Source organism: Sphaeramia orbicularis, chromosome 7 (genome assembly GCF_902148855.1).
Source record: "Sphaeramia orbicularis chromosome 7, fSphaOr1.1, whole genome shotgun sequence".
Lineage (NCBI taxonomy): Eukaryota > Metazoa > Chordata > Actinopteri > Kurtiformes > Apogonidae > Sphaeramia > Sphaeramia orbicularis.
Window position 1 is genome coordinate 27823283 of NC_043963.1, and position 27644 is coordinate 27850926.

A 27644-nucleotide genomic window follows, 5' to 3' on the forward strand; every position below is an offset into this window, starting at 1 on the left:
AGCAAGTAAGAGGACTAAATTAATTATTTTTTAAAAAAAGTTTTTTTTTCTTTCTTTTCTGGATATCTGGTCCACAGCAGTGATACCAGTGTCAGTCAGTGACAGGCATCAGTCGTACGTGAGTGGACCAGGTTAATATGAGTGATCCACATGCGGTTCTATTTAAACTGGAGGATCTGTGTGTGGAACAGACCGACCCAGGACACACTGGAGGGATTCTATCTGTGGAGCTGGTGGATGTGTGTGGGCACAGGGCTGTCTGGGGTCCTCTGCTGAGGCTGATGACCCCGAGACCCGGACCCGGTTCGCAAGAAGACAGTACGGTACTGATCCGGGACAACGGAAGATTAGTGATCCGCTTGCAGTTATATTTCAATTGCGGGATCCGTGCGTGAAGCCACGGCTTATATTGCTATAAGTACTGCGGGTTCATGAACAGATTTAACGTCCGGTCATTACACAGACTTCTGTGACAGACCGCTGTCACAGGAAGAGCCTACGGTAGCCCGCGGGCACGCGGAGGCGCGCGGCCCGGAGGCACGAGAGAGATGAAATCGATTTTACGATTTCCCTTTTTTAAAAATTGTCCTAATTAAAAAATCCGATTTCGATTTAAAATCGATGAATCGTGCAGCCCTATTGTCATTTTTCATTCATTCATTCATTTTCTGAACCCGCTTTATCCTCACTAGGGTCACGTGGGCCCACGTGACCCTAGTGTCATTTTTCCATTAGGTAAATTTTTATGCGCAAGTTATATTTGCGCAATTTGAGAGTCAATGGAAAAGCGACTACTGAAGCACTGTGGTATTGTTTGTCTTTCAAATGTTCATTGTGGTCGGTTTCAGATGCTGCAGCTCTTTCATAATTCATAGTTTGAGTTCTTGTTTGTTCAGTATTAATTGTCAGCCTTGGAAATCCAAGCTGGACTGACTGTACATATCCTGACCAAGGAAAATCAAATTTTCACTTTGTGCAGTAATCTACACCTGGCTTTTCTGCCTCCGTCCATAATAATATACATTATATAGACTAAATGTCATCTAAAATTATTAATGTTTATTTGCAACATAGTATTGCAAACTATTACATGATCGAAAACAAATTAATTTTAGCAAAAACTGTCTTCGTTTTGAATGTCTGGGATCACCAGAATTTGGGATGTTAAAATGGGGTCACGAGCCAAAAAAGGTTGAGAACCACTGGGTTACAGACTCCAATATGTTTCATGCTATTCAGTTGCAGTTTGCATCCTCACCACCAAGGTTATTATCGTTAACGAAAACTAACAAAATGACGAAAACTAGAATTGCAAAAACATTTTCGTTAACTGAAATAAATAAAAACTATAATTAAAAGAAAAAAATGATGACTAACTGAAACTGTATTGTGTGCTCACAAAACTAACTAAAACAGATAAAAATTATGGATAAAATTCCCTTCATTTTTGTTTTTGTCAATGTGGGATTGATATAAAATTGATTTATTTCACTCCATCAATTTTAGCCAGCGGCACCATATCATCCTTCACGGTCCATCACTTGGTTTAGAGTTGGAAACATGGAGACTAAAGCAGCAGAGTCCTGTCTGGGATTTATGTGAGTACGATGGTGAAGAAGAAGAAGAAAAAAGATATAAAAAAAAAAAACAACTAATACTAGAACTAAACTAAACCTAAACATATAGAAAAAACCCCCAAAAACTAATAAAAACTAGTAAACCTGCTCTAAAAACTAATTAAAACTGAATTAAAGAAAAAAAGTCAAAACTGAATAAAACTAAACTATAATGAAAAATCCAAAACTATTATAACCTTGCTCACCACAAGATGGCACTAAATCACACACTGCTACTTTAATGCTCAGACAAGTTTTTTCCCTGAATGTACTTTTTTTTTTTTTTTTTTTTTGTGGCTGGTCCTCATATTAACTGTACTGTAGGTAACATCCAAGAATGTGAACCCAAAGGCATCAGTGTTCCTCCCTTTTTTTTTTTTTTTTTTTTCAAAGCTGTTCTCCCAGGATGTAATCTGCCTCCAAGGTTACAAAAAAATAATCGTCGAAGACTGTGGACGTTAGTGTTGTGATCCCCACCCCCCTTTTTTTTTTCCCTCTCTTCCCCCGCTAGTAAACAGACCCTGACTCAAGCTACACGGAGCTTCATGGCTGCCAACTAGCCTAGGGGAGGACAAGGAACATATTGCTCTCACTGCCTAACACTTCCAGGATTAAACATTAATTCACAGGGCTTTGAAACTTTAATATGTGGGCATGTGTGAGTGGAGTTACGCCTCATACTTGCCATCTTGGTAAGAGGATGAAACTGATTTTCCTCAGAACTTTTCATAATTAAATATTATAGGAATGTTCATCAAGGCACTCCTTAGGTGTTTTGCTTGTTGTTTCAATCGCCAATTAAAATTGAGAATGAAGACGACCAACGAGCAGGCATTCAAATATATTTATATATTTATACATTAATATTTTACTGATTAGATGCTTTCATATTCCACTCCTAAAACTAATATTCTTGCAATCGTCTGCTAATTAATTATTTATCCTTCTTTCGTAAAAACAGTCAATAGCAACATTAAAAGATAAAGTGTTTTTGTCAGTTTTAATCTTTTAAAAACTTACCATCTTTAATTTATTTATTTTATTTTTTTTATTTTTTAATTCAGTAATGATTACATAAAACTTTTTATTTCCTTGAATCAGTATTTTTAAAAGGAACTATGTTAAAGCTGTTTTATGGAGATCTTATGTTACTATTTCAGTCTTGTTAATTAATGACATTCAAGATAATTCGATGCATTATTGAAACAATCTTAAATCACATACTAGTCCTTACTCTTATTTAGGGTTGTAACGATGTCATGGTGTTATAATTAATCGTGATTTTAAATGTCACAGTTAATCATCAAGGCTGCCAAAAACCTTCTAATAAAGTACAGTAGATTAAGAGCAGAACCAAAGAGACCACAATATGGGCTTCCCGCATGGAACGAAAGCAACATTACACAAGCACTGCATTCAGCATTCCACAAGTGAAAATGACAAAGAACAAGTTGACCGTCTGTCTCAGGAGGCGTATTTAGATAGATGGATAGGTAGGTAGATAGATAGATGTACTTTATTTTTCCCAAACTGGGAAATTACAGTGTAGCAGCAGCATGCCACACATACAATAACAATATAATATCACAGCAAATATAAGTAGAGATAAATATAACATAAGAGCAAACACTATACACTATAAAGTAGAAGTATAAAAAGATCTGGGTAGAATCTGGACAATAACTGTAATGTGCTAAAAGAGAACTGTAAAGTCCAAAACAAGTTGAAATATGTGCAAAAGACATTTAAGTGCAAATGGATTTATGACCAGAGACCTCAGACCAAGATTATAATAGTTTTGGATTTTTAATTATAGTTCAGTTTTAATTAGTTTTGACTTTTTTTTTTCTCTAATTCAGTTAGTTTTAATTAGTTTTTAGAGCATGTTTGCTAGTTTTTATTAGTTTTCATTTTTTTCTGAATGCTTAGTTTTAGTTTAGTTTAGTTTTAGTATTAGTTTTAGTTATTTCATATATTTTATCTTCCTCACCATCCTATTCAAAGAAATTAGTGAGGTGCGTATCAGTGGGTTACTCTGGACACTTTATTTGGGGGTTAGGGCGGCTCATTGACTGAGCAGAGACACAAACACACGTACAGTACAATGTTTAAATTCCCTATAGCAGGTTGGGAGGGCGTGCGATCCCTACACAGCGTCACTTACGTGAAAACAATGTGAAGATGTGCAAAGCATGAGAGGAGATGCACAAAGCAGCCAGCAGTAAACCAGATAGAAACATATATTAACCTGCTAACCAGCAGTTAAACCAGATAGAAACATATATAAACCAGCTACATATGTGGTGTAATAACAACCCTCCCTCCATTCCATTTATGTTGTATATATTCAAATCCGTATTTATATATATACATTTGTTTATATTTATAACCATTTGCACTACATCATATCAAACCATATTTGCACTCTCCTTTTTAAACACTTTTTTATTTAAATTTATATGACTGTTTGTTTTACGTGTATGTGTATGTTTATGTGTATGTATTATGCTGCTGACAACACTGTGAATTTCCCCATTGTGGGATCAATAAAGGAATATCTTATCTTATCTTATCTAACCAGCAGTAAACCGCATAGAAACATATATAAACCAGATAGAAACATATATAAACCAGCAGTAAATCAAACAGAAACATATATAAACCAGCTAACCAGCAGAAAACTGCATACAAATGTATATAAACCACTTATAAACATATATAACCCAGTTCAGCACCAGTAAACCACACACCTTAGCAGATATCTCATATCTTAATCATCTACAGTTCCATTATTAGCCAACTTTGCTTCATTTCAGTTCACATCTTTGGTAGAGTAAGGCCGTTCTTCTCCAGCAGTTCAGGCTGTCATGCAAGCTTCGGGAGGGTGAACTTGTGAATTGATGCAATAAACATGCTCTGTTGGTCACACTGTAGAGTGGACCCAGTTCTGGGAGGGGGCAAGAGGGGACAATGCCGCCTTAAACAAACATCCTGCCCCCTTAAATTAAAGTTAGTGAAGTTTCAGGAGGTAGGGAAAAGGTAGATGAGCTTCACAACAGCAGGAGACAAAGTAATTAGTGGCACATGTTAAGTTTCACTTTCACTTTGCAGAAGGATGTACACTTGTATGGTCTGCGCGTACACATTATAAGGTACGCACCACATGGACCACACCCCCACATCTAAACCCCCCATAAAATAATCGTAGTAATGATGAAACTGCAATTATTTTTCTGCTGATAATCATAGTGCCAAAATCTCTAATCATTACATTCCTGCTCTAATTTTAATTTTACTATACTTACTATGCACAGAAATTTATTGAAGTAGTCATATATGTTGATCAGTAAAGAATAAAAGGTGGTAGTATCCTTTTTGTTTCAGCAGCACAGGGTATGGACTTCATCCCCAAAGTGAACCCCATGTGAAAATATCTTAAAGTGTAATTCCGCTGATGGCCAATAGATGCAAACGGGGGGAACTTCACATTAACGTAGAACCACTGCTGACAAAATCAGTTTCAGTCATCACGCAATGTTTGTGCAACAGTGTGGGATTGAAAATGCTGCTTGTTTTGGCGCTTTCTCATGATGTCATATCCGGGTTTGAGTATAGCCAATCAGCATCAGAGTTTTTTCGGGGCCGCCCCAAAAGAAGACACTCGTTTAGCCCCTATAAAAGATACAAATGCTGTGGAGACGCACACCAATGATCCTGGACCTGTAAAATTACCCAGAAGTCCCTGCAGTGGAATAGACTTACCTCGAACATTTCAAAAAATGCTCAGCCAATACATTTGTTTTGCAGGAGTCATTCTGGTCCCATATGTTTTATTTGAACCCTCTTCTGGTTCATCTCTAAATTATTAATCCGTTTATAAGGGGTTATGACCAGTAGACGGCTTTAAATTCAGACTTTTTGAGCTTTTGCAGTTCAGACAATAAAATCACAATAGATTATTTATTGCAGTAAACAGATACGTATATAGAGTTTTAGTCTCCAAGATCATCACTCCCCATAAATATTTACATATAGGTACTGGAGAGTGATGAATAAAAAAACTTCTGCCTGGAGCCTACAGGTGGATGGTGGGGTTAGGGAGAGGGTTTCAGTAGGTTCACCAGACTGGAGGGTGTGGTTAATAGAATCTTTATTTTGTATGTAGGGGTCAAGATCATTAACAAAAACTAACGAAATGACAAAAACCAGAATAAAAAAAAAAAAAATTTGTTAACTGAAATAAGTAAAAACTACAATTAAAAGAAAAAAATGATAACTAACTGAAACTATATTGTGTGTTTACAAAACTAACTAAAACGTATAAAAATTATGGATAAAATCCCTTCGTTTTTGTCAATGTCGGATTGATATGAAATCGATTTATTTCACTCGAGCAATTTTAGCTAGCGACACAATATGACAATTCACGGTCCGTCACTTCTTGTCACTTGAAGTTTAGTCGTCTTCTCATCCCCACTCTACCTGGAAATATGGAGACTAAAATTGGGAGAAAGCAGCAGAGTCCTGTCTGGGATTTATGAGAATATGACGGCGAAGAAGATAAAAGATAGAAAGAAACTAAACTAAAACTAAACATTTAGAAAAAGATGAAAACTAATAAAAACTAGCAAACCTGCTCTAAAAACTAATTAAAACTAACTGAATTAGGGGAAAAAAGATCAAAACTAAATAAAACTAAACTATAATGAAAAATCCAAAGCTATAATAACCTTGGTAGGGTTTCACTCACGAAACATGCATATGTACCGCACACTGAAATTTGTCTTCTGCCTTTAACCCATCACTAGATCGTGTATCACACACACTGCATGCTAGGAGCAGTGGGCTTGTCATATCAGACACCTGGGAAGCAAATGGGGGGGCTGAATGCCTTGCTCAAGAGAACATCAGCCAACAACTCTCTGCCAGTCCAGGGAATCGAACCAGCAACCCTTCTATCACAAGCCGACTCTCCAGCCATCTGTGGAAATAGGCTAAAGTTGCGTGGCAGAACTGTCTCACTAGCATTACTTCATTTGTGACACTTGTAAGACCATGAAATGACTTTTTTTTTTTTTTTTGCAAATATTGGATGAAATGCCCTTTAGTCTGAATATAGTCTTATTTTATTTTTTATTTTTATTTAGTAGTAGTCATTTATCCATCCATTTAACAGAACATGATATATACACACATATAGTTTTGATTTCTATATTACACATGGTCGGAAAGGTGTAGGCTGAAGCAATAGCTTGTTTATGCCTACCCTAGTTCCAAGAAGGAAAGTTGCCGAAACAAAACTAGACAAGTGTTCAGAGAACGCAAACCTCCGCCAAGCACCCCAAACGGTGTGCATGTGTGGATCAACTATTTCTTTTTAAATTAAACAGTTTCAAGGTTTTTCCATACAGCAGAAAAAGCTGAAGCTTGGTACCAGACATGTGTATGTCAAATTATATTAAATTCCAATCAATATTTGTTGAGTTATAATGAAAAATGTGTCGTAAATGGGATTTTCAATGTTAAATTGAAATGTCCACAGAGTCCGCATTCCACAGTGGTTGTGGACAATTTTGTGCCAGATACAAGATATTGTTATAAGCTATGGGTGTATCAAATTGGAGGCTAATTGGAGTCGTTTTGAATTTTTTTAAAGAATTTTTGAAAATTGCTCAATGATGAGAGATAGGAAAATTTGAGATTTTGTGACCTTGCTGTGACCTTGAACTTTGGCCTACTTGGCCCAAAACTTAATGGGTTTGTCCCAGGGCCTAGGCCTATCTGTGGGTAAAATTTAGTAAAGATGGTTGTAGTAGTTTTCCTGTAAAGTTGCTAACAAACAAGCAAACAAACACACAAAGCAAAGTGATCACAATACCTCCTGGCAGAGGTAATAACAAGATTAATGCCATTGTTGGTCGAACACGTTCTATACATGAAATCACCTCATTCTCCTAATTCATTATCACGATAATGGTAGCAGAAAAACCAATTCTTGACACCCCTGTGGCTCATATTTGCTAACAGCCTATGCTTTGCAAATGGAAGTCACTGAATTTAATTTCTCTTTTTGTCAGAGCTAATACATTTTGACACATTACTGTCTTTTGTCTAATAAATATAGCAACGTTAAACTTTTTCATCTATATGGAAGAGTTAGAGTTTTCATTTTCACACTTGATCTCACATCAGATTAAGTTGTAACAATAAGAGAAAGTTGTGTTAAAATGGGAGACCACATCATAAAATATCTGAATCTGTCATGTAACGTTGAACACATACTGCAATAAATTACACAACTTCAGGAAATCATCATCATTGCCAGTTCTGTATTTTTTTTTTTTTAAAGACTTTATTGGATTTCTGCCCTTGTCTTTTGATCATGACAGCAGCTAGAGAGTGGAACGGCAGGGGAGAGACTGAAGAGATGACATGCAGCAGTGGGTCCAGGCAGGATTCAGAAGTGTGATACCGCAGTAAGGACTAAGCCTTGAATGTGATACACACTCTACCAGGAGAGCAACTGAGGTGCCTTGACTATCACTTATTTATGTGTATGTATTCAGGTACTACAGCAAGCCTTTGAGGGCAAAGAAAAAGAAGTAAAGAGAATATGAAAAAGACCATTCTTGGAATCAGTCAGGACCCACTGTGTTTTTCTCATTCCTTGACCTGAGGTGTTTTAGGTTGCACTCCACTGTACAGAGAGTTGATATGCAAACTTCCCAAGGAACGAAAAACACTGCTTGAATACCTACATACGTTAGTAAACCCAGTTATTCAGAATGTAGCCCAACAGATAATCAGCAGGCCATTGAAATATTATTTTAATTTAGATAGTTGAAGTCTTAAGTTTAATCACATATTAGTCAGTATTAGTTAGGATTACTTTGTGTCACTAGATTTCTTGGTTTCACTGGTAAAGGTCTTAGGATAGGATAGGTCACATCTTTGTCAACATATTAAACTGACAGATTTATGAACACAGGACTTAGGTTTTACCTTAGGCACACTCTTAAATACACATGCCCACATTAGATTGTAAATCACAGGAGATACAAGGTAAACACATTGTCAGTATGGGGTTTCACGTAGAGTTGAGGTATCACATTTGCTTGACTTTAGAGTCAGATGACACCAGTCCATTTTCTGTGACCCAACCCACCTAGGACAAGGGGGTCAGCCTATAGTTTGAAGATCAGTTTACCAGGATAATAAAAGTGATGTGCATTGGAATGTCTGTTTCCATTTCCTGCTTGGTGTGGATCCTCAGCGCTGAGTTGTACTTTGTTTGTGGTCAGATAAGCCAAATTAAATTTATAAAAATGAGACCTAAAAGAATCCGGACTTGTTCTTGGAGCTTCCAACAAAAGAACACATTAACGCCATCAACTGAACTGATAAGCCTTACTGTCTCTAATAGGCCTGACTGGGTAGCTGTTATGATCTTTTTTCTGATCATCTGGCTTTTTTGCAGGCGTTACTAATCAGTTTTCAGTAATATTTTACTTGGTACATATTCAGTAGTGCTTGCGTTACAACACTTTTTGCCCATAATTTAATTGCTCAAATAAAAACAAACAAAAAACAGCAAGACCTTAAGGTAGTGTTGTAGTACTCGAGATTGGTCTTGGTCTTGAGACTGGTCTCGAGAACGCTTTTTTAACATCTTGGTCTCGTCTCGGGTGCAATTTTATTAGGTCTTGTCTCGGTCTCAGACTGTGCAGACTCTGGATTTTAAGACGAGACCAGTCGAGACCACCGCTGTTAAGTTATTTGCTCACGCCACTAATTATAGTGAAAAGGGATCTATTTCAAAGCAACCAGTTATTGGTTGCTTGATTTGTTTCCCATGGTTCCCCGGTAACAGCTGCATACAGACACACGGCACAAGTGACAACACTCCCCCCACCTCCTCTCTCACGCAGGCGGTGAGAGGGAAGGAAGACCAGGAGAAGGTGTTTCCATGTCCAGCAGCAGTGATGTCTGCAAACTTGTTTCCAAAACCACAAACAATACATTTGTTAAATAACATGCAAAACTAAACTCAACCAAAAACTGAGACAAAAAATAAGGCACATATATTCATGGGTTTGTTTGGATGGTGAAGATGTTTGAGTGTTTTGTTATTGCATTTTATTCAGTCTTAGTGTGTTCCCATCATTTTAATGCTGTAATTATTTGAATGAAGCTGCTGCTGTTTGGTTGACGGATGCTGGATTTTTGACCAAAAAATAAACTAAGAATTGAGATTTCCTGCATTTTGGTGCTTTGAAAAAAGGGCACAGACTGTTTGTCATGTTTACTGTTTGTCAAATCAATCTCAAAATAGAGAATTCTTACTTTGTTCACTCTTATAATAATATTTCATTGTACATACAATCTTGGTCTGGAAACCCTCTGGTCTCGGAAACGTCTTGGTCTTGGATGGTGCTGTCTTGACCACAACACCTCCTTAAGGAATCAAAAATGCGGCAGGAAAGTTCTATTTCCTGTTGGTGTTCAGCCAATGTGTGGAAATGGCAGAAGACAGTACATTGACCACATGGACGTATGCTCATTACTAACCCTAACCCTGCTTTCGAGAAGCTAGTTAGCATGATCCCTGTGATCAGCAATGACAAGGTAAGCTAATGTTTCTATGACTAGTTAGAATTCTTTATCAATTGTGGATTTATCTACCGGCATCCTTGGCACCGCGCCCCTTGTTTGAGCATGTAAATGGATGAAAAAAATGTGAGTGGTCCTGCTGGGATTCAAACATTGTAGACCATAATGTTACTTACCGTGTACTTCAAGGCAGTGGTCCCCAACCCCCGGTCCGTGGATCATTTGGTACCGGGCCGCAAAGAAAAAAAATTGTGGTTAATATTAAAGCAATTTTTTCCATTAGTCTTCTGGAGATTTTATTTTGAAAAGCGACCGTTTCCACCTTCACCTCACAACCGCTAAACTCAGGTGCACCATTTCATGAATCAGTAACACAAGCTAAAGAAATGAGCCAAAAACAAAATTCACTGGAGAACTTTTTCGGGAAGAAACGAGGAAACGATGAGGCTGCAGAAGGGTCACAGACTGCCTGCAAACAGACAGCTGCATTTAGAAGGAAATATCAGGATTCCTGCCTACGTTACAGGTTCATCGCAACAGGTGACCACAAGCGCCTCCAAACTGCTCCGACACGTCAATCCATGTTTGAGACAACTTCAAACCTCTGTGCATTGTGGATTAAAGTCAAAGCAGAATATGCGGATATCGCCACAAAAGCCCTGAAAGTCCTTCTTCCATTTCTAACCTCATATTTTTGTGTGGCTGGGTTTTCTGCGATGATGAATTACCAAATAGTAGACTGGATCTACGGAACACACCCCCAGATGGGACCGTCTAGTTGCAGGGAAACAAGTCCAGGGCAGATCTGTCTTGGCGGAGGTCTGTGCTCTCTGAGTGCTTTTCCTGTTGTTATTGGAACCCCCACACCTCTTACTGGTCTGTGGAAAATTTTCATGCGTGAAACCGGTCCGTAGTACAAAAAAGGTTGGGGACCACTGCTTCAGGACACAAATTTATTCATCCAAGACTGTCTTGTATTGAGGGGGAGTTCTACTGCGCACGTGCCATTTATGACGAGAGTCTGTCTGCATTACAATTCCAAGACAGTTGTATTGTAAGTAGGGCTGCTCGATTATAGAAAAAAAAAAAAAAAATCACGATTATTTTAGCAATAATTGAAATCACTATTATTAAAAATGATTATTTGTTAACCTTAAAGTTGTTTCTTTTTTTCTTGCAAAACAATGTAAAATATACTCTTTAAACATAAATAAAGCTTTTAACCACTAAAACAAAGTATGTTCACTTTTGTATGAAACAAAAAAATCTTTGAATGCAAATAAGTGTACTGTAAATTCAAGTATGTTTCCTTTTGTAAATAAATAGTGCACTGGAATTAAACTGCTATAGACTTGCCATAGAACTGTAGCAATTTAAAAAAACTCACGTAAAGTGCAAATTATAAATTCAAGTATGTTCAATGTAGTATGAAACATAGTAAATTAAGTGGCGTGCCGTGAGGTTTCAGTTCAGGCCTTCTGTATACATCAGCCATCTAGAAGACGTACGTTAGGGTTATACGGGTTAGGGTTAGGTTAATACGGGAGTTGCAGCGTAAAGAGATTCGGAAACTGAAGATTGCATTGCGGACGAAGTTGTTTTTATGTGTTTTAGTTTTTCATAAGATTATGATAAAGGTGGCGGTGGTTAAACTTTAGATGGTTAAAAAGGTTTGTTGTGTTAGCGGTCGGTGCGGACACAACTACGAAACACTTTTTGCACGTGATGTGTTTTTGCTCTTCGTCTTCTTCATCAAACCCAAAGTGATTCCATCCAATTGAATTTGACTTGCCTTTTTTGTTTACCAAGCACTTCTGCTGTGATTCTCCTGCCATTTTTCCAGACCGCTAGGTACAACTTTCCTCTTGGGGTGGACCTGCCGGCTAGCTGGAAGCAGTAGCTTAGAGGGGGGCGGGGCAGAGCAGCTCATGCTAGCTTGCGTGCGTGTGAATTAAAACAACTCAAAATTAATAATCGTTTTTTCTCGATTACATAATTTTTGTAATGGTTGCGTCTAATAATCGAAATCGTAATTGAATTTCGATTAATTGCACAGCCCTAATTGTAAGGTAAGGGATTATTTTCAAATGACAGTAAAAACTAATCTGTAATTTTTTCCAGTTTGGAAGCAACGTGACCAACATTGCTTATAGGGCTTAAACTTGCATTCCTCACAACCTATTCACCTGAGCACCAATCAGGCCTTGCATTTCAGCTTGTGGTCTTCATTTGGGTCCTGGTGAAATAAGGTTCCTCTGTAGTACAAATGCTGCTGGAGTTCTTGACCAGTTGCACGTTTTTGTTTTTTTTCCTCTTTTCCATGTACTTAGGAAAGAGGTGAAGTTGTTCCAGAACCTTGTATGTACATTTACACCAATCAGGCTTCAACATTTGGTCCTACATTACCTTGGCAGCCAAAAAGCCGAGTGGCATTCAGCCTCGTACTCATATTTAAATTAGTGTTCTTGTGTAAAACCCAGAGGTGGAGGAGACTAAACAGTGTAATGGGCTGAAGATGACTACATTTTGTTGCCTGTGACATCTGGAGCAGGTTAATCGAAAGGCATCGGAAATTACATGCCAGGGAGAAGCTTTAATCCTCCAATGAGACCACAGCCTCAAGTCACATGCTTTGCAAGTTTTAGAAGCTAATTTCACACTCATTATACGGACGCCCACGAGCAGGAGGTGAACGTACACTATCCAGAAATTAATTCAATACAGTTAAACACAACTTGATGTGAACTATAGGACACAGAACAAGTATTATATTATTATAATGTGAACTATTTTTTATATTTTTTGATGATTTTAATATGTTTAAGCAACTTGGTGCTGCAGCGTCCCCCTATGGACACCCCATTATTAGCAACAAGACTTACCTTTGTTACCTTTGACTTTTTTTGTTTTTTTTTCACTGTATTACATATGTTAAGTTTCTACCCTGTAATAATCACAGACTGAACTTCCATGGAAACTACTCTCTGCGTCTCAACTGACTGCGACCTTTCCACATAAGAGTTCTCTACCTTATATTAACTCTGCCACAGTTTTTTCTCAAAATAGCAAGAAAAATAAACCCCTTTGAGAAAAAATGTTATGATCTTAACATAATGACATGAGAAATCAGTACACGCTTTTGGCTCCGACAATATAATAACACATCAAATCCAGACATAACAATATTTTTCAAGGTGCTCTATTCTACATGTGGCATTCTTCTTTCTAGTACCTTTCCAAGCCCCACTCACAACCTCTGAGCTGCAACTACACACTGAAAATGACAAGCTTTGACAAAGACATATACTGTATTTTTTTATGTTTTTTTCTTTTGTTGGGTTTTAGTCATTTTAGTACTTTGGCATTCTTATGTGCACCCTATGTTCCACCAAAACAACTCCTCTCCCAACAAGACTCTGCAAAGCCACTGTCACTGAATCCTGCACTTAGCGACATCTAAGATGAAACTACCATCGGGAGTGCATTTGCCGGAAGCATTTAAAAGAGAACTTTGACCTATATTTTCATGATTTATAATCTGATACTAGTTGTTTTTCTCTATCGGCAAAATTGAGGGAGTTACAGGCAAAAATTAGGTATTTTGAAAATCATGACCTTGAGTTTAACCTTTCAAGGTCACTGAAGGTCAACAAAATTGGTACCAAATGAAAGACCATATCCAACTTCCTATAAGTTGATAATACAAAGTTAGTCAATGTCCATCTTAGTTTTTGAAATAGAAGCCATTTTGTGAAAATGTAAATTAGGCGCTGGTATTATTTGTTATAGGTATTATTTGTGCGAACGTAGTATATGATATTTTGTTCATGCTTTCTTATATTCATCATTTCATAGGTCTTATGTATTTCATTGTTGTGTTTTTTTTTTTTTTTTTTTTTTGTAGTTTTGTTTGTTTTGTTTTTTTTCTCTCTCTTCCGCCCAGTTTACTCAGTTCTGGTTGTAGTTATTGTTACCATTATAATTGTCTCCATGGTTGTTACTGTTTGTATTGTTGATACTTTCTTGTGAGGGTCTTCACCACCTTCTTCTCTCTTGTTCTCTCCCTTTCCTCTACCCTCCCACCCCCCCATGTCAGGTCCGGCATCAAAATGTGGTTCAACAAAACTCATAATAAACACAATAGAATATCAAAGGGCACTTCATATACTTTATGAAGTTACCCTTGGCAAAGCAAATTTGCTCAGCATCGGGAGGAACCAGACTACCACTCTGCTGTTAGGCTGCTGGACAAGACAAGTGGAGAAAAAAAAAAAAAAGTAGTGTGAGATACTCTCTGGTAAAATGTCCAAATAAAAGAGGATACACAAGCAAAGGTGTCAGAAAAATGGGCAATGATGACTGGGAGTACAGTTGGTGTCGGCTGCTGCCTTATCGGTACAGACAGCTGCCTGTCAGCCAGCTGAGCCCATAAAAAAGAAAAAAAAAAGTAAATTAGGCGCTTGAGCCCTGATTACTTTCGATGCCAATAACTTTAAAATCTATTCATATGCATGTGACAAATGAGGTAGGTAATGGATAGAGAGTTGAATTTCCAATAATTTGGCACTAGTTTGAAATTGCTACAACGAACAGACAGGAAGTTATTAACAATAAACAAATTTTACATATGTTACCATAGCAACCTAGAGTTGTGTAATTTAGCATATGAGAAGGGACTTGCATTGAGATGTTGCATGTTAAATTTTGGTATGATCAGGTGAATACTGGCAATATTACAGCCATTTGAATTTTAGAAAACTGAGTTTACTGCCCCCCCCCCCCCCCTCCCCCCGATATTTACCCTGGGGTGTTAATGAGGGCGTGACCCTTATGACATCATGATGCATATCATCAGATACAGAATGGAACAATGCACAATTTGGCTTTGGTTTGACTTCGATACAAGGATTTTGACGGAAGCAATGGCAAAATATCCGTTTTTGAACTTTGGCCTATATCTCAGCTGTACTTTGGCCTATTATTGGCAAAAACTAATCAGGTCGACTAGAGAATATGGGTAATCAATTAGTCATGGTTTGATATCAATAATGCTTGAAATGTGATCGCTAGAGTGCATACAGACAAACAGACAGACAGACATACAAACTGACCAATATGCTTAGCCTCCAGCAAACAATGTGTGTGATACATATAAAGAAGCAGCCAAACAATCCAGATAACTTTGACTCCTTTTTGAGAAAGAAAGTGGAGGGTGACGGACTTATCTACAGCAGTGGAACAGTGAAGTGTGGAAGTAGTCTGGCTATGTGAGACAACTATGTGCTGACAAAAATCTTGTAGGGTGATTGTAAAGCTGTGTGAGAACAGTCTCATAAAGCTGTAGTTTTTGTCAGAGTGTATTGGTTCTACATGGTGTGCACTAATGACAGTAACTCAGTGTATTTTACATTATTCCTTGACATCCTCATTTGTTTGATTGCAAATGGCGCTGTTATAGCAGCTACAGGGATTCTGGTTCTAAATGTTTAATTACCGGTACGTGTCTCACGCTTCTTTGAATTGTGCATTGAACCTGCTTTCATTTCCCTGCATATTACTCTGTCTTTCTCCTTCTTTTTCAGTGGTCAGTCAGCTGTGAGTTTCTACCACACCTATAGAGACTCAAATAATCACAGTTGGTGTAATGCAATAGAAATACAGACTACCAGAAGGGGGTCAACAGCATGGGACCCTCCAAGATCTGTGGCAAAAAAAAAAAAAAAAAAACACTCCAGAGCTCAGTTGATGTGAGGGTGAAGTAGTAGTGTCTTGATTAGGTCTAGTTTTGCAGGAGCAGGTAAAATCCCAGTATATATAGAAACCACTTGATGTCTTTGTTGTACAGTTTCCCCTATATACATTCAGCTGCGGCATAGTGACACCACTGGCACTGCTGCAAAAAAAAAAAAAAAAAAAAAAAATACTGACTTTGAAGTAACGTGATGTGCTAAATTTTATTACAAGTTGTTAGCCGCTTGTTAACCAACTTGGCTATTGCTTCAGGTGTCATAACTCAACCTCCTCCTTCCCTACCCTCGGTACGCTGTACGCTACTGAAGCAAACGATCTGGAATCCATATAGGATGGAAAAGAAACATTGTAGAACCAGGCACAGACTGTAGTGGCATTTTCAGACCAACGGAGAACCATGCCGGTGCCGGTTCCCGCACCTAATATCGAACCGGTCGATGCGTTCACACCGAAAGTCAGCGCATTCAGGAACTGAAAATTTGGTAGAGAAACCGAGTTGTAATGTTCTGTTGCATTAAATAAAACCCATCTTTTAGGAGTTCGGTCTCATCTTTATTGCCGCACGTATATTCACTTGCAAACGTACGTTTTTTTCTCCTACAATCTATCCCATCATACATCAGTCCTACTTCATCTATGATAAGTGTTGAGGGACAAAACAGTAGCAATAAATATGGGCCGTTCATGGGCAAGCACTTGGGGTCCCAGTGTAAATGGTCCGGGAACTGGCACCGACACCGAGCTGGCTTGTCTGAAAACGCCTAAAGAACTTCTAGCTGTCAACTTTTATTCTGAGGTAACTGGTTTTGATGGTACTTAAATGAAGTTACTAGTTCAAGCTAACTTGAATTTGGTGATTGGTAAGTTTTTGTCAATTTCTTTCCACAAAACTCACCCGAAGTCACAATTTAAAGGGTTATTTTGCAAAACTTTCCTCCGGGGGGACTATCCTATGTTACCAACACAGCACAACTGCTACCAAAATTGCTAGAGGAAACACTGCTTTGTAGGGTTGGCTATATTGACAGTCTCATCTCAATAAATGCTGTTGTATGTCACGCCAGTTCTTATGGCATTGGGCATGCTATACCTATGCAATTCCAACCTTTTGCATGTTGTTCAGTGCCATTTGATTGTGTGTCAATTTACGCCAAGATCCCCAGTTCACATAAATCTAATCCTAACCCTCATTGCGTGGTATTTGACGCATCGACTCAGGTTGGACAAGGAGTTAATAACAGCAAGAAAGCTTATAATGCGTACAGATAGCATGCCAATTTAAACTGGTGTGTATAATTACGCAAATCATGCTATCACGTTGATACTGAACAGAGAAAATACAAAATTTGCATGCCATGTATACATGAAAACAGGTATTTGGAAAAACAGATATTCTCTCATGTGTTTTTGCCTCGTATCCACATGAAAACTCTGGTTTAGGTCAATGAAAATGATTATTTCTAAAAATTTCAGCTGATTTTGGAAAATTGCTTTCAAGCTTGGAGGAAACAGTTACTGGGACCCAAATGTCACAGTATACGACAAAAAATTCATTGTCGTGTGTGACCCTTGTTTATCCTACATATAACCCCATGATAGTGCCCTGGTGTATTTATGCAGGTTTGTGTTGAGGAAAGTTTTTCGGACATGTGGTGTGTACGATCTTATTGAAAATAGATGTGGGGAAATACCTGTTTCTATACATACCTGGCTACATTTATGTGTGACCTTAATGTTTTAGTTTTCAAGTCATCAACATTTTTCAGCTTTAGTTTTCGCTTTAACAGTAGCTCAGGCTTTACTTTTAAGCACTTACATGAATTAGTGGTTTAAATCTTTGCTCTTAAATGGATGATTGTTGGCTGTCTGTCTTAAGGCCTACTGAGCCCATTTACATGCCCACCAAAACTAAAACTGATCATCAGATTTCTGGAGTTATCAGATTATTCTATGATAATGTGGTGATAATGTAACAAGTTTAATCTGATATTCTTTATCAGATAATGGCAGTTATCTGATTAGGAGAAACTGGATTAACGCACCTGGATTTCTCCTCAATACTCCAAGGTCTATGTATGTGTATACCTATTAATCTGATTTATTCTGCTCTTTTACATCTGCACATGTGTAAAAACAAAACAAACAAACAAACAAAACAGGAAGAAATAATAGAAAACAGAAGTGACATAGTCAAACATGAGTAGAAGAAAATAATAAGAAGTTTGAAATAAGATTTCGATTGCAATTTTCAGATTACCTCCATTTATCAGATTTTTATAGCCATGGAAACTGGCTCACCTATTCTCTACATACATGCAAAAACAGTTCCCAACAGTGTAAATGTCAATGCACTTATACTTCCATATATATTGTGTTGGAATGAGCGTTTAGCAATCAGTCCACCAGAGGGCGCTGCTCTGAATTAACATACTGACCACATACCAAGAAGAAGAGTAGGGTGAAGAATCTCTAATGGCATGTTTCCACTACGTGGTACCGGCTCGACTTGACTCGGCCTTTTTGCCTTCCCATTACGAAAAAGGACCTGGAATCTGGTACCTAGTACCTGGTACTAGCTTTTTGGTATCACCTCCCCTGCAGTTCCAGGACTGCAGACCAGAGGCGATTTCTCATAGATTGCAAGGAAAGTTTGTCTTCCCCTAAAATTACGAAAAATTAAATGGTTAAATATGTACGGTTGTTTTGACATTTCATTGACTACAAATGTGTTAGAACACGTTCATCTCACAGACGAGTTCGTTCAGAATCAGCTTTATCACAAATCAAAGGACTCGATGTTGTTCACTTCTCATACATTCCCGTTGCGCTGTTTTCTCATACGATCTCTGCTCAGTGCATTTGCCCGTAGAAGCTCAGCGTCCATGCACTTCAATGGGACTGAGTGGAACAGTTTTTTTCGTTGCCTCAAAACTGGACGGTAATTGGATAAATGCCACAATGTTGTCCCGCCCCCGGACACCCAGCGTCTCTGGGGGTGAATGGAGCTGTGGGCGGAGCTCGGCTGGGCTGGACGCTGGACTTCCACGTGCTGATTGGAGGATCAGTCGAAAGGCTGAATCCCGTTTGATTGACAGCTGTTTTGAGATCTACTCCTTCACTGACACAGTTCAGTTTAATACCGTCGCACATTCTGCTGTGAAATGGAGAGAGAAACCACTACGAAATTACTTGTTCATTTCTTGCACTGTAAATAAAACACACTCATTGTACTTCCTTGTTTCAATTTAACATAATTTCAACATTTTCTTGTTTAGTTGGTAGATAAGGTTACTGACCATTTTCTTAAAAATTCGGAGGGCCAAATTTATGTTTAAAAAACTTGACTTTTTTTTTTTTTTTAATGTAAGCCAACAATGAGCTTCCCCTCTGAAAGATGAGCAGCCGCCACTGCTGGGGACCAGATACTAAAACGTCATGTGTTAACACTGCAGACCACCGATTGGTCAGAGAGTTGTCTCTGTGACCCACCGTTTTACAAAAAACAGATGCGGAAGTTTACAGTAAACATAGCGGTAGGTTAATCCACGAGATGACAGTCCACAAAACTACACCATGGTCGGTCCAGGAGATTCAGATGTAAAAATTCACCATGAGTTTGACGGAGCAACACACAACAAGCGAGTTTATCAGCAACTCTCTGAGCAGACGACTCGGAAGTAACGCGCCGCATCGTTATGACGTCCAGGTACTGTAAAGTCTATAGTATCCTGTAATGGAAACGGTCTCCAGGAATAGGACCTGGTACCTGAGTCAAGCCGGGCTGAATCGAGTCAAGCCGGTCCCACGTAGTGGAAACATAGCTTTAGAATCCACTCCTAGTTCTGTAAAAGCTGTTTTTACCTGTGCCATATGTGTCCCTTATGTCATAAATATATTGGTAGTTTCTCATCAACTCACATCGTTGGTCTTTGAAAAGATTAGAAACTTTTTGCTTCAAATCTCAACCCTACCCTCATGGTTTCTGGTGGTGCTGCTCCATTTGCAAACTGTCTGAAAATAAACCGAAATACACACAAAATTATCAGCTCTGTGCTTATGTGCGTCTAACATGGAGCATAAATGAGGCTTTAGAGTGACCCTTATACATAAATGCATGCCATCATTTGTAGCACTCAAGCTACAACGATATCTTTTTAACTAATTTTCACCACAACATTTTAGATTTTTAAGTGGCTGAGAGATCAAAATTCAGTCTGTGTACTTGACTTCAAATCGTTATTTCTGCAGTTAATGGAGAAGATTTTAGTAGAGAAGTAGACAGGAATCAATGTGGTAAAAAAGAGGTTTAAACATATTTTTGTATATGGATTTTTGTGGCTGGTTCATTTGTAAAATAAAGCCGTCCCTGTGGTCCACCTCTCACAGTATGCACTACGCCTTAAACACTCTGCGTGGAAATGATACATGCTTCCCCTCTAGCCAATGAGAAATGTGTTTTTCCTAAGGCCATGGAAAAAGGTAATTGAATAAAGGTTGTTGTCGTCTATTGCCAGACTCCAGGACCCTGTGGGTATCTCATTCTGATCGTTGCACTGGTTAAAAATGAATAAAATAATTGATTTTTCTGAACAGGGAGAAAAAAAAAAGGACTTCGGTTGCAAAATACTCTGGTGGTTAGATACAATTGTCCATGAGGCAGATATAATTATGACCAAATGAGGATAGCAACAGACATGAGGAAACAAAAAAATAACAATAATAATAATAAATAGCAAATGGAAAATTAAAATCTAGACGTAAAAAATGAAACCTTCTCAAACAATCTGCCTTCCAACCTGAATGAATTGAATGAAATGAAATATCTGTAAATCTCTCCGGAGTAATTTGAAAATATGGATTAAAACCGGTTTAGCTGACCTCACCGCTGGTTGCTTTACAATGATGAAATGAGAGGAGAGTTTGAAAGAAGTGAAAAAGTATGTAATGAATGTTCATCTTATTCAATCGGAATGTATAATGATGCGAATATACACAGCGCTCCGTGCAATGTATCTAACGCCTCAGCAAATATGCAATTACATCAAAACTGTTTTATCTACAGAGAAAAAAAAAAAAAAAGACAGATGTTGATTTTTTTTCCACCAAGTAGTTGAGTGTAGCATTTCAGAAACCTACACTAAACTCATCTGATGACAGCGTGCAGCACATGTATTTGTAGTGCTTCACCAGGCAGAATGCAAACAGAAGGCTTTTCACTCCACCACACATACTCATTCTTTCTTTTTTTTTTTTTTTCGCTCACTCTTTCATTCTGCAAAGATGACATTGCAGCACAACACCTCTGAATAATGAAAATGTGCTCTCTGGGTCAAACGGCTCTTTAGCTCAACCTGTTTCAGTCGCTACAGTATTGAAGCAGAGACGGGGGAAGGGATTCAGGATCCTGGAGGTTCCTGTGGTCCCTCCAGTGGAATGGACAAGTGAAGGAAAACATTAGCTCTGTCTGGACCCCCCCCCCCACACACACACACACTGTGCCATAGACGGGGAGGCTTCCCAGATAGCAAATATTTTGGCAGTATTATGGCATACATTTGGCATTTTTGGCTTTCTTTTGGCATTATGAAAACCTTTAGGCTTAACTGTGGTATGATTAAGGTTATCCATAACAGATATGGAGGCACCAGAAATACAGGGGTTGGACAAAATAATGGAAACACCTTAAAAAATCAACAAAATATAATTTAATATGGTGTAGGTCCGCCTTTTGTGGCAATTACAGCCTCAATTCTCCGAGGTATTGATTCATACAACTTGTGAATTGTTTCCAAAGGAATTTTAAGCCATTCTTCAGTTAGAATACCCTCCAACTCTTTTAGAGACGATGGCGGTGGAAATAGACGTCTTACTTGAATCTCTAAAACTGACCATAAATGCTCAATAATGTTGAGGTCTGGTGACTGTGCCGGCCATACGAGATGCTCAACTTCATTAGAATGTTCCTCATGCCATTCTTTAACAATTCTAGCTGTATGGATTGGGGCATTATCATCTTGAGGTGAAGGTGTTTCCATTATTTTGTCCAACCCCTGTATATGGCTGAGTTCTGGCATATGTCTGGTTAACCAAAAGACTGGGCAAAGAGTGGGGTCAAGTATAGGGATGGTATGGCATGTTTATGGCAAACCAGAAGATTGACTAAAGAGCGGCAACATCTTATTCCATATATGGATGTGTTTTGGTTGTGTTTTGACATATTTCTGTGAAGCCAAAACACTGTGCAAAAAGCGGGAATTTCTACCCAGAAGAAAACCCCACTTCATTTTAAAAGCATGATCAACACAAATTTTGGGTGAATTTTGGCCTCCTTTTGGCCTCTCTTTGGGTCAGTTTTGGCTACTTTTTGGCTGGATTGTGGGGATTTGGGGCTTTTCTGGGACAATTATGGCTATATTTTGGAAGTCCGCAATTAGTTCCTTCTGGTTTGATTTTGGCTTGCCTATTTTGGGCCATTTAGGGCCCATACATCCGCCCAGAACTTTGCCAAAATGGTGTGCCAGTTTTGGGCCACATTTAAGCCATAATGATTTTGCTATCTGGGTTGCAATTCATTTCACCTCCATAATCTTTGTTGCATGGTTAGCACTCACCTGCAATGAATTCTCCCCTCCCCCTATCTTTTCTTAACCCTTTCATCCATGAGACATTGGGTACGGTTACATGATGTTTTTTTTTTAAAATCCAATTTATTTTTCCAGAAGAAATTAATCCGGAACTAAAGTACTTTCTCTTCTGTTTACATGGAAATGTTAAACCTGAATAAAGGTTTACATGAGAAACATTTATTCTGTTCTCGCAGCCCTTCTGTTAGCTTAGCTTAGCATAGTCACTGTATTTCCATGGTCACACGTAGCCAGTTTTTTAAAGGTGATTCGTTGTCTTTTGTAAGTGATTTTGTGAAATCCGATTCTCCCTAATTATTTCTTTAGATCCGCGACTTACTGCACTCATACAGTCTTGGGACTGTTGTGTTGACGGAAGTTGGAAAATCTTTTTATTGGAAGGGTTGCATGCGCTAAATTAGCTTTGCGTTACCGTTTTAGCTTTGCATTAGTTTTTATTTCCCAAGATTTTATTAGTGCAGTAAGTCACATCGCCATGATTTGAGCCTCAATTTGTGATCATATTGACCCCAGCGGACTAAAGTAATGATTAGGGAGAATTGAATTTCACAAAATCACTCATAAAATACTATGAATCACCTATAAAAGCCTGGCTATGTCTGACCATAAGAATGAAGCGATTATGCTAAGCTAGGTTAAGCTAAGCTAATGGAAGGGGTGTGAGAACAAGACAATTGGTGCACTGCAGTGCAAACCATTTAGCCCACTTATTGAACTCATTAGTGCATGACAAAGGAATAAAAAACAAGTGGTGAACTCTTCCTTCAGGGTTTTCCAGGCTGGTAGATCCCATCAGAACAGCCCACTGGAACGGTTTGGGTTGACTAGACTGCATTAATAAAGGGTTTACATGTCTATATATAAAGGGTATAAAGGAATAAAGGGTTTTCATGTCCGAGGAATAATTTAGCCCAGATTCAAAAATGGATTAAACCAGTGACTTTAGTCAGGTTTAAAATTAATCCCAACTTTTCTTTTTCAAGTGGAAAAAGGCACATGGGCATCTTAAATAGGATCTAACCTTTAATCAGTTTAAACCAGGAATAAAAGTTGTCACGTAAACGCACGGATTATTTCAGTTAATCCATAAAGACTCAGTGCTACTTTTATGGTAGGCTCCAAATGAAGTTTTCTTTATTTTTTAACCTTCCTTAAGTGATTTTTTAGCATTTATTATAATATTAACCTCTGCATTTTGCATTTTTTCAGTGAAAATCAGGTATTTTTATATTTTTCAATTTTTTTATGAATTCACCCAATAGTTTTGCCGCTACAAACATTTGAAATTTTTTCCATTATAAGTAAATGGGAATTTTTATTTTTTATTTTTTTTTGATTCATAAAAAATTATAACTTTGACCTACGTTTCCCAAAATGTAGTCAGATCTATTCTGGGTCACTTACAATCTATAAACCAAATTTGGTATAAATTCAACCATTATCCCGCTGCTAGAGTGTCAACAAAGAAACAAAGAAACCAAACCAAAAAAAAAAAAAAAAACAATACCCCTCTCCTCCCCTTCGGGGGCTGGTGGTGGTGGTGGGGGGGGTAAAAAAGGAAAATCACCACAATACTGCAAACAAAAAAAAACAAAAAAAATCCACAAGCAAGATGGTCTAAAATTAAAAAAAAAAAAACAACAAAAAAACCCATATATCTTTATTGTGACTCAGTCTCACTCACTGCTCTGTGTTTTGCCCCCCCCATTGTACAGGTGGCGCACTGAGCATGCTCCGATGTCTATGGAAAAAACAAGGTCTATTCTATGAGAATGATTGGAATTTTTTCCTACTGAGCAAACGGTTGAATTTTAATGAATATTTAAAATAAACCATACATTCAGAACGCTCATCACAGACGCATTAGGAGCTAAAGGGTTAATCCGTCTACCTGATCCTGTCAGCAGTGTTTTTTTTTCTCTGCTGTAAATGCATAAATGCTTGCAGAGAGGAGCGACAACTTTGGATGGGGGTGGGGGGTGGTGATTTTAACTGTAGCTTGTCTCCCTTTTTTCTGTCTCTTACACGTGACATGATTGCAAATGTGTTACTTTTATTTCCCATTTAGCTGCGTGTGCATGTCGGTGTGTGAGTGTGCATGTGAATGTACGTACTGTATGTAGTGTCTATTCCTGTGGGGAATGAGGATGATCAGTCTCCAGAGAGTCTTCACATCTTCGCATGTTCACAAACAGAACCCCCCTGTGGGCTCAGGAGCCATCTCAGCATATCGTGTGTGGACACTTCAGACACTTTTTGGAGCTTAAAATGTGACTTTCCTTTCTGAATTTATGACATAGCTGATGTTAAAGTTATCCATACCGCTTTACATTATTCCCTCATGGATTGGGTCTGACAAACATCGTATTTTTCTATTTTACTTGACAAGAGATTATTAAATAATAAAATAAGCATTGTGCTGTTTTATGTTTGGTAAACTGGCAAAAAAATGTTTGATGATTCTTTCTAAAAAAAAACAAAAAAACAGGTATTTGATTTAAGGTATTTTAATATTTTTCACTTACAACTGTATATTCTTGTATACATTGTTATTCCTTAAGTATTTTTTTTTTAGTTTTTTGAGTGTTTTTATTGTCTTAGAATGTTGTTTTTATTATAGAGTGTTTGTGACAATTGGAGGTGATTGCTGCTGCTGTAACTCCTGTAATTTCCTGCAAAGGATCAATAAAGTGTCTATTTATGTCCACTAGACAGCAAACCATAACAGCAGTCATAAATACTGTTATACAGTAGGTACGTTTATGTAAATATGTGTGTCAGAGGACCTAAACCTATACATCATTAAGTGAGCTGTGCTGTTATTATTCCTTATTTATTTAAAGTCCGTTTAATACCTGCAGTAAATGATCCATGTCAAATGTGCTGTTTAGACACGAGACAGTGTTGACAGTGACCTACAGTAGGTGTTACACTGATATAATATTATTTTTTATTGTCGGATGTCTGTTTTTATTTACAATCTGAATATTCCATAAAATTAAATTTGGGTATTTATTAACAGCACTGCAGAAAGTGCCATTTACTGTTGACAAATTGTTAAACATTTTACCCTGTGATTTGTTGACTATTCAGTGTGCATTCTCCACTTCTTTTTTTTTTGTCTGTCTCCCTTTTTACATGGAACAACAACCAGCAACTATACAATGAAAATAACATGTTTTGAATGATTTAGATTGGAGTATCAAATAGGCGGCACAAAAGGGTCCAATCCAGGCCCCTGGGATGAAATTTTGAGGTGGAAAAAATTGATTGTTGATGAAAATATTAACAAAGGTTTTAGTTCAGGAGCTGCGTACAGCTCAGGTTGAGCTCAAATTAAAACTAGCACATTGACCTGTGGGGATCTACAGGTTCGAGATGTGGTAGTTTTGTGTATTAGTGCATGCTGTACCACATTTGACCAGTAGTCACCGCCAAAGCGTTCTGGCCATAGCAACGTGATTGTAAGGCTATTGTTTTCCAAAATTACTAATATCTCCCAAAATATTAGTCCTATCAACTTGCCGATTTCGCTACTGTCTTCCTTGACAAGAAATACATATGCCAAACTGTAGCAGTCAGCTTATTCCGGATTGTGTGCGAATCCCTGGACACACACACAAACACACACACACACACATAGGCCACTTGGCTTTTATAAAATAGATAAGGTAATAACTTGTAGATGTTGAAAAATCCAAATTTTTTCTTTAATTTGTGTGAAAAAAGTGCAATTACATGATGAAAATATTTACTTTTACTAACAAACTATCCTTAATAATATAAACAACCAGAAAAACAAGTGGAATTTTAACAATATTAGGCCTGTTACTGAGCGTTTTGTGTCTTTTGTAGATTTACTGTGATCTTTAAGTTGTAATACACATGTAAATGTTACACCCCTGAAAACACGAGAGTGATTCATAATTGTGTCCCTCAGTGTGCAGTTTAATGCAATCATCCGACAACAGTAACGTTTGACAAATAATATTAGTCACAACGTCGCACGACATCAGATGAACTTATGTAGCTTGTATAAACGTGTAAATAAAATAAGCAACAAATGAAGCGTGAATTAACATATTTTTAGCCTCATACATTAGCGCCATAAACATGTACAGACACAAGATTGCGGAGTGCACTCGTGACAGTACATGATGAAGTTCAATTACTCGGTTAACAACAATAAAACTTACCTTAACCTTGTAAACCCAATAATAAACACACGGTTTTATGTTTCAACACTGTACATCCCACAATATAATCACGGTTGATCACAATTACCTGAAAACAGGGAAGATAGAATCATGAGTGATTTATAGTTGTTTCCCTCCGTGTGCAGTTTAATGCAGTGAGGAGAAACAGCGTGATCCCCCTAGAGGCGGAAAAGGACACAACGAATCAATCCCAGATAGTTTCGGGCATACTAGTGGATTGGATTACCTTATCTGAAATGGCAAAGATGTTATTGTAACATGAACATTTTAACTATATTTGCATTGTTTTTTAGGCTTATGTGAATTAATATGAATTATATTAACCCTTTCATACATAGTGGTCACTACAGTGGACAGTTATTCTACAGCTGTTCCCTTGTATATTCATGGGTTTTGTTGTTTTAGTTCCATATCAACCAACACAGTGGACACTTATGCACCATCTCATAAACTGCAATTCATACCATTACAGTAACTTTGCTGTTCTTGGTTGGTTCTTGAGTGGAAATCAATTGTTAATATTTATTTTTTGCATATTATCTCCATGAAGTGAGTAATAATTAGTTTTAGAATATGTTAAAATGTGAGAAAACATCAGATTAGCAGCATTAAAAATGGTTTCATTTCACTGTTTTCATACCACTTTATTATATTGGGTTTTAAATACATGTTTCTTTGCTTCAAGAATAAAATTCATGGTGTAGCTGAGTGGACATTTTTGTAACTCCATGAAAAACAGGTTGTTTAAAAAAAAAACAAAAAAAACCCCAAAACAATCACATTGTTTTTTTTTTTCATGCCTAAAG